The following is an 8,937-nucleotide window of genomic DNA, read 5'->3' as shown; positions in this document are numbered from 1 at the left end:
CTATTCTGGCAGACAATGGTTCGAAACACTCACATAATAACAGCATTGGGTTGCCAAGGGTTACAGCCTCCAATTTTTGTGAGGGCAATTATTGCATTCTGAAATTCTTAAAGTGCTTCTCCTTCTCTCTGTTAAAAATCTGTTTTTCTCATTGTCATCACGTAGATTATCTGAGTGTGTCTGAAGTGTTTTGATGCTACCAGAAATAGGACTGTAAAAAACAAATGAGATTTTTTTCCCAAAACAACTATTCAGTAAATAATCCTCTAGTATAAATGAATTCAGTTCATAAATACATTAAGCTAATATCAAAGCCCTGTTTTTAGTTTAATGCAGAACTGTTGTTTTGAGATAATATCTTCTACCGACAAGCTGTGCTGCTCTTCTTACTGTTGTGGCATAAATGTAAACAGCTGTGTTATTCTAATTTATTGTGGTCTAAATGAGTGCCAGAGAGCTCTTCGGCAGTGAGTCTCCTCTCCTTTGTGTGTAGAGGATATTAGATGTCTCAGTTAATGCATATGCTCAGCCTTAGTGATGTCAAGACTGTCGTTTTTCTAGCACCAATGAAGTACACTGAAAAAAGTGTTTCATTGGATCAAAGTAAAAATTTTGCGTCAACTTGTTACATCTAATTACTTTACTTTTTATCAACTTTAAATTTTTACTTTGAAAAGAATTAACTATCCATTACTTAGCCAAAGCAAAAAGTATCTTTGAATCAAAGTTAAGTTTAATAAAATCTCAAATTATACTTTGTCGTAATGTTTTCTTTGTATTAACTTAATTCTTTTACTTTACAACCAAATCTAACCAAATATCCAACCAAATACAACTTAAAATATTAATGTAATATAAAGAAATTTATTTACTTTCAGAATGTGTAATTTTATCATCAAAGATGAATGACTTCAAGCATCAAACTTTTGACAATTTATTTTGTCATAATACAAGTTTTTTTACAATGTGCACAGTATTCTCATACCAATACACACTAACAATGTAAACACATCATAAACTTGACCATTTTTGTCATAAAAAATTTCTACAATCTGTATAGTATTGTTATAAAAACATACTGTATAACAGTTTTTAGTATCCATATACATAGACACACTGGATACAATGTAAATTCACCATAAGAATCAGTTATCATTTCAAAGAGAAACATGCAATCTTTCCATGAACAGTCACTTAGAACTGACTACACAATAAAACCTTTAGAATTCCTCTGAAGTTAAAACAAGTTTGGCCCAAAAACTGGTTTAAAATGGGCAGTGTAAAACCAAACACTTTTAATAAAATACCTACCAAATTAGCCAATGGAATAGTTTACCCCAAAATGAAACTTATCTCAGTTATCTCAAACTTATCAAAAAATTGTCATAAAATGTCTCTGAACCAAATTTAATTGAAGTTAAATACTTGAATAGCTTAAGGATGAGTAAACAATGTAAGAATGTTCATTTTTGGGTAAACTATTTAACTAACCCTAGATAAAACACAACTTAACCAAGATAAAACAAATCAGGTTTAGTAAACAGTAGTACAGTTAACTTTGTACAAAAGGCTTTATACAGTCCAACATCTTCGAAGAAATTTACCATCAGCAGAACATTGTAGCTGGGTCAAAGGAAATAAATGTACTCCTGCAGCTTTGAAGAGAGGTTCTGCACCCTTCGGCTCATCTGCTTACTCTCTATGTCCATGATTATTTTTTGAAAGGCCTCAAAGGTATATTTGAGTCCTTCAGGATATTTTAAGTTCAGTGCATAAATGAGTCCAAAGATCATGGCACAGACACATGCAACAGAGGGCAACTCATTTAGTACTTCCACACCGTCAATGACAATGGAAATGTCCAGTGCACAACTAAGAGCATCACTTTCGCGGATCACAAAAAATGCCATGGTGGTCTTTTCAAATTCTCTCTCCGCTTCCTCCCTCTGGTCAGCCTAAAAACATACAAGAACAGAGAATAATTGAGGGACTTTGGAAGAAAAAAAAAAAAAAAAAAAAAACACCCCTTCATCTGAAAATTTATTACAAAATTTTGTTATTATGGAGGTCAATGTAGAGCCCAAACGTCTGTTGCTAACTTTCATTAAAATATCTTCATTTGTGTTCAATGTAAAAATAAAATTTGTACGGTTTATTACAAGAGTAGAGTAAGTGATGACAAAATTTTCATTTTTGGGTGAAGATGTACTTTTACACTCTCTTTGGCTTTGAAAATGCTTTTAAACACTTAAACACTTGTACAATCAAATGCTCCCATGTGTTGACCATTGTAGACAATTACAGACATATCTGTTGAGTGCAGTACCACAATGGCCAATCAGTGGCATTTATCAATCTACTCAACAGTGTTGAAATTGCATTTTTGGGTGAACCAACCCCTTTTAAAGGAGTAGTTCACATTCAAAATTCTGTCATCATTTACACGCCCTCTTGTCATTTCAAACCTGTATGAATTACTTTCCTCTGCAGAATTTTGAACAGTGTTGGTAACAGAACAGCACAGCCCCCATGCACTATTGCTGTATGGACACAAAACCAATGCAAGTGAATGGGGGGCTCTTAACAACATTCTTCAAAATATATTCTTTTGTGTTCTGTGGAAGAAAGTCACACAGGCTGATGTGTAAATGATAACACAATTACTTGAACTACTTTAAAGCGATATGTCACTACCAAATCAAATTCCCCACGTTTTACTGACCCTCAAGGCTTGAGAAGACCTTTGTTAAGACCACAGAGCAGTGTCGAGCAGTTTTTTGATCAACGGATGCACTATTTGAAGCTGCAAAAAGTCAACAATTCACTCCCATTCTACCTCTTGGAAGTAAAATGATATGTAGGATTACAACTTTGCCTGTATTGTTCTTCAAGAATATAACCATATTCAGATAGGATGCCTTGAGGGCGAGTAAAACATGGGGAGATGTTGATTTGGTAGTGAAATATAACTTTAAGGCAAACATGGTTGGAGAAAATTTCAGTAGTTTGCATTGTCTACATTACCTGGTATTCTTTGATCAGACAGCTTGCATCTTACATGAAGGTACATGATCAGGCACTTCAGCAGGCACTCTCTTCTGATGTCTATGTCCGGACTCTACAAAATGTTCAAGGTGTATTGTTTTTATTAGACCAAAACGCTACTAAATTAATTGCCACAAGCAATTTTGTTCGCATGCAACCAATACCTGATCCATAACTTTAACGTTTTTTCACGGAGGACCCCACCTTGGCTCCTAATAACCTGGAGAAGCTGAGAGCTCTGTCTGTCCAAAGAAGCCATAATTCTCAACTGTAAATGTAGGGTCGTGATTTGCAAAAATTCGGCATTAATCTGTAAGAAAGAGAAACAGAAAATAGACTTCTGAAAAAAATGATTTCACTTTGAGAACTAGCTGTAAAAATACACATACACACAAAGCATTAAACAACAAAAGGTATAATTAAGGCATCCAAGACATTTTCAAAAACACTACATACTAAAATCCCATGGTAAAAACTATGGAAATTCAGGATTAGTCACTTACTTTTAACATTTTTAAATAAAGCAATAATTAAAAGGTGCAAATTACTTACGTTTTTCATGTGACTGGATTATTTAAAACCTGTCTTAATTGTTGTTGAGCTGTACCCCATCCTACAAAAGACAAAGAGAAATAACAAACTGGCTCACATAAAAGTAAACAGACGACTTCTTTACTGGGTAAGCTGGTCGACGCAATACGTTAAAATAACAAGTGTTTAGGCACATCACTGAAGACATGTTTGGTTAAGCTACCGTTATGTGTTAACATTAATCATAAATGAGAGACTATACAAGTAAGGACAGCGAATACCTTGCGAACGTGAGCTTCATAATAAATCAATAAAAATCATCATAATAATAAAGCTTCATAACAACGTTAAGTCCATACAAAGCGTCTGAAGCGTGCATGTACGTTATACATGGCGGTGCCATCTATAAAGTACATGCACGCTGTTGTATCGCACTCCAGTATACCAGAAACAGTCTTTATACTACATTTCAATATCAATCCATCTCACCTCTAGCAGTTTACTTGTATTATTATTATTATTATTATTATTTTTTTATTTCCACTCGGTTTAACATCGTGATGAGGGAAACTTGTAAACCTTCTAGCCGAGTTAGAGCCGTCAAACTAGTAATACTAACTGTATGTAAAACAACAGTACAACATAATATTTTATGAAATCATACATGTATAATGTTAATAATAAGCCCAAACGTATGTTTAAAATTACTTACCAATTTTCTTGATTCCCGTTTTACCACGCCGAGTTCATCCATGCGGTGTAACAAGATGGCGGAAAGCTGAACGTCGACACGCACGACCACGGATGACGTTAGAAGACAATGGAAACCAATATTTTTAATTTAATTTACAGAAATGTATTTACTTTACACTAACAAGACTTACTTCTAATTTAAATCAACCAAACTTTTTACATTACACTGATGCTAGACAGAAAATTAAATGTTTTGAGTTAGCTCAAGTATGACAACTTCATTAGAGTAATGACATGCCTTGTGCACTTTTTTCAGTGTAGGTGGATAACATACTTTTAAATGATTTTAACTGGAGCAGATTGCACTGTGGTGTTTTCCTAATCTTTATAGCTTGGCTGATGCAAAGGGTCTGTATAATCACTCAGACAGAGAGATGTAGACTACAGCTTTACCATACAAAAACCAACTGTAGCTTATGTAGATGTACCTAATGACTGACTCATTTTAGTACCTTTATAAAATCCAAGTCAACAAAAATCAAACAACAACCACCTCATAGCAAGATAAACTACACTGTAAAAAACAATTAGTTGAGTCAACTTAAAATAATTTGTTACCTGGCTGCCTTTAAAATTTAAAAGTTCAGTCAGTTTTAAGTTAGTCAACTTGAAATGTTAAGTTGAAACTAAGTGAAAACTTAGTTGATTCAACTTAAAATTTTAAGGCAGCTGGGGTAACAAGCCCAGCTTTTAAGTTTAACAAAGCAAAATTTTAGTTTAGTCAACTCAAATATCTTTGTCACTTAGTACAACCTAATATTTCAAGTTGACTAAACTTATTTGAGTTGACTGAGCTTAAAATTTTAAGGCAGCAGGGTAACAAATTATTTTAAATTGACTCAACAAATTGTGTTTTTTTACAGTGTAAGTCCCAATAAACAGATGAGTTGGTTGGAAAGTTTCACAAACTGTTAGATGTTAAATAGACCAACTAAGGATGCTTTCACACCTGGCACTTTGTTTCGGAACATGGCGCGTTTCCCCCCCTTAGCTCGGTTCGTTTGGGCATATGTGAACACGGCAATCGCGCTCGGATCCGCGCCAAAACAATCGGTCTGAGATCGCCTGAACAAGGAGGTCTCGGCTCGATTGAAAACGAACTCTGGAGTGGCTCAGTTGTAGTGACAAAGCTATTCGATCCAACGAACCAGGCTATATCACATTGTATAATGGGTACTTACAGTTCTGAGAACAGATGCAGCTTTGTTGTTTTGCTAATAACGCTTAAAATGAACCTGTGAATGTCTGTGTGTGGGCAGGTCTTCGCCATTCAAAATCAAAGCGCGCATTTTCATTTTATAATGCCTTCTTAGTGCTCTCTTTGTAGTAGGTGTATTTTAAAAATGTTTTCCCGACGAATCCTGGATCCTGCACAAAATGATAAATTAATATAACGACAGCTACAAAAAAAATGCAACAATATAAGCCCGCAAATCTGTTGTTGTTCCATCCTGACGGCTAACAGCTGAGCAGAATCCCGGAAAATAAACCGCGGAACTTTGACCAATGAGAGGACAGTTTACTCGCGTGTGACTTGAATGAACACATTTGGCCCATTTAGAAACTTTGCTGTGTGAAAGCAAACTGCACCAAAAATTAAAACGCAACATTGTAATAATTTTAATCCCTGTTTTGAAACAAAGCAATCGATTTACAGGTGTGAAGTTAAATACCGCATATTACCCTAAAAGAGGCTTTTTCCCTGTAGATATTACTTTGATATTGTAATATACAGTAATCCCATTTTATTATGATCAATGGGGTCCATGAACAAATGTTTACTAGCAGCAATAATTGTGTGAGAGAGGAGAGGAGGATGTTTACGTATTGTGAGCGTGTTTGCCTGGAGGAGAGGGAATTAGCATACAAGAGTTCTCATTAAAAATCCTGCAGTGTTTCTGTGGTCCTTCCTATAGATGACACAAGAGTATACCGCTTAAAGGATCAGCACAGAAGAAGGGAGAGAGTGGTGGGAGAAAGGGAGTTAATTTAAGAGAGAATCACACATTTAATCCTCTTTACACTCAGTCATTAAGCAAATGTGGTTTTAAAACCAATTTACAGGCAGCTACATCAATCAGTGTGATGATACACTCAGCTTTGATCATGTCAGAGGTGAGATTGGTGGCTGGAGAAATCAGGAGTGAAGGGGAAAGACGGATGTGTGTAAAAATGGTGAGAAAAATGGAGAGAGAAAAAGAGAATGATGACAAAGAGGATAGATGTGGACAGACAGAGGCACACAATAAAATACTACAGGACAGGACAGTGAAGAGATGAATCAGATTTTGAGGAAAAGAGGAGAGAGAGTGGAAGCTTCATTATGAAGCTGTACAAATATCTGACTGATTAAGAGAGAAAAACTTGTGAGTTCTAGTGCTGTACATGGGGAAATTAAACAATGATTTAAATAGAAAAATGCTATGAAGAAGAAGAAAAACATTATTACTAAATACAATAAACAGCTCAATGTATTGAGTTGTTATAGTAAAAGTTAAATGTCATACCATTAAAGTTTAAATAACAGGCAGGGTTTTTTTGTTTTGTTTTGTTTTTTTGAGTCATGAACTGATTCAACCACAAGGGGGCATAAAGTTTGTTGGTGGGACGATGAGCCACGCCTCAGAAACACCACTTATGTGTCTTGTCTCAATTACTCCTGATTATTTGATTATTTGTGTATGTGAAGTGCATGAATCCTTTCAGAGTGCACTATTTTCATGTAAGAACATGCAAGTGTGTGTTTACTATGAGTTTTGTCTTGAACAAATCAATTATTGCGAAAAAAAAGTCATGTGCCAAGATGATTAAGAATTACATTATTATGTGTTTTTTTAAGATTAGTTTTATGCAATTAACTAACCAATCAATGCAGTCACCATGTTCTACCAGTTAAGTAGGTGCCAAGACCAATATATCTATAGCCAAGAAATAAAAAAAATGGTCTGCAATCCATTAAATACATAATTGGATTCAAGCAGGCCCCTGATTTGAATTCAATAAATATTTACAGACCCCTTTTTCTGTGCATGAATAACTAGCGAAACAGCTCCAAAAGTGTTGTGTATATATGCTTTGGTATAATTTGTTCTAGAAACTGTATCTCTTTGCTTTATCTTAAACACTTATTGTCCTTGAGTGAACTAAAATAATACTCCAGAACATGTCAATATCTGTGAATAAAAAGAAAGACTACAGAGTAAAAAATATTTTATTCCATCATTTATTTCACATGCAAATACAAACACAATTATTCTTGTAATTTTCACAGAGAAACAGTGATGTGGTTTTTACTGAAGGTAAATTCAATATTGAGAAATTAAATATTTATTTTTTATTTTATGGTGAAGTTATATTACTAAAATTACTTTTATGTCAAGAGAAGGCATTATATTTTTCATATTAATATTAATAAAGACATTGATGGACCATTACTAAGAAAAACCATTAACCCATGTCTTGTCATTGTTTATCCTAAATTATTCAGGACATTTAATTTGCCATTATATTCCATGCCTTAGGACTTAATGTGTACTGTAATGTTCATTTTAAAGTCCAAAGAATGGACTGAATCATCCATCTCAGCCATATCCCAAACCGCTTGTCCAATGTGGGTATAGTGTATTTTCCATGACAGAGTTCAAGATAAATCTTTTCATTACTACTGGAGTTTGCTAAGTTTCAAAATGATTGTTAAACAGCAAGCATTTCTGGCATTCTCAGTGTCCAAATTTAGTCACTTGTTTTTATTCACTCCTTAAACTGGACTATTTTAGTGGACTAATCTTGGGAATACTGAGTGAGGGTGTAGGGGACGATTTTGAACATAGCTCTAATAAACTACAGGCAGAAAGAGTTTGATCAAGGTTGGATCTAAACTCTGCAGGAAAGTGGATCTTAAGGACCAGAGTTACCCAGCCCTGCCTTAAAACGTCAAATGCAAGCGTGAGGATTTGAGTGTCCCAGATGAATTATAGTGCCTAAGGCTGGTGTAGTCAACCCTACTCCTAGAGAGCTGCTGTCCTGTAGAGTTCAGCTCCAACCCCAATCAAACACCCCAGGAGAAGGGTTCAGAAAGATAAGATGGAGCTAAACTCTGTATAGCATGATATATTCTGGACCTCAGAGTTTTAAAGGAAATACCTGAAGAAAAACAAGTTCAAAATGATGACACAAATCCCTGCTCCGTTCTGTAAAAAGAGGAGACTGGTATAGATCTAAAAGAAGTTTTTTTCCATATTCAGATCCATCACCAGCACAGGCAATTTCTAAGGTTTGCATTTGAGGGCAAGGACGTGACGTGATGTGATGTGTGGCCAAGTATCCATACTTATGCTTGCTCTCACCTCAGTCGTGGTATTGAGGGTAGAGAGAGCGCTGGTTATTCACTTCAGGTTCAGGAGATATGGCACAAATATGGTCAGGCAAGAGTGGATCTGCCTGACTCAAATGACACATTGTCAGTAAAGTTCTTCTCAATAAAGGGGACGGATACACCACTAGAGATGGATGCATTTGCACATCCCAGGCCAAATACCCTGTTTTATGCTTTCCCACCGATAAGCTTCATCTGCCCCACACTGTCCAGAATTAGAATTAGTGCATCAT

The 8,937-nt window shown here is 35.3% G+C and overlaps 1 long non-coding RNA gene across 3 annotated transcripts; it reads right to left on the bottom strand.

Annotated features, from left to right (window-relative positions):
- Positions 1-921: 921 nt before the first annotated feature.
- On the bottom strand, positions 922-5,777 carry LOC127182912 (uncharacterized). 3 transcript variants are annotated; one of them, XR_007829972.1, is made up of 6 exons: positions 5,511-5,777; positions 4,289-4,354; positions 3,598-3,658; positions 3,210-3,355; positions 3,025-3,118; positions 922-1,955 (listed from the first exon to the last, which is right to left on the bottom strand). It is a non-coding gene; the product is annotated as an uncharacterized LOC127182912 (long non-coding RNA). The 3 variants fall into 3 exon arrangements; XR_007829971.1 differs by lacking the exon at positions 5,511-5,777 and having other exon boundaries at positions 4,289-4,976; XR_007829970.1 differs by lacking the exon at positions 5,511-5,777 and having other exon boundaries at positions 3,598-4,976.
- Between the last annotated feature and the right edge of the window lie 3,160 nt (positions 5,778-8,937).

The sequence above is a fragment of the Labeo rohita genome, chromosome 20 (genome assembly GCF_022985175.1).
Source record: "Labeo rohita strain BAU-BD-2019 chromosome 20, IGBB_LRoh.1.0, whole genome shotgun sequence".
In the NCBI taxonomy this organism is placed as follows: domain Eukaryota; kingdom Metazoa; phylum Chordata; class Actinopteri; order Cypriniformes; family Cyprinidae; genus Labeo; species Labeo rohita.
Note: the sequence above shows the minus strand (reverse complement) of the source record. Positions and strands in the feature narration are given on the sequence as shown.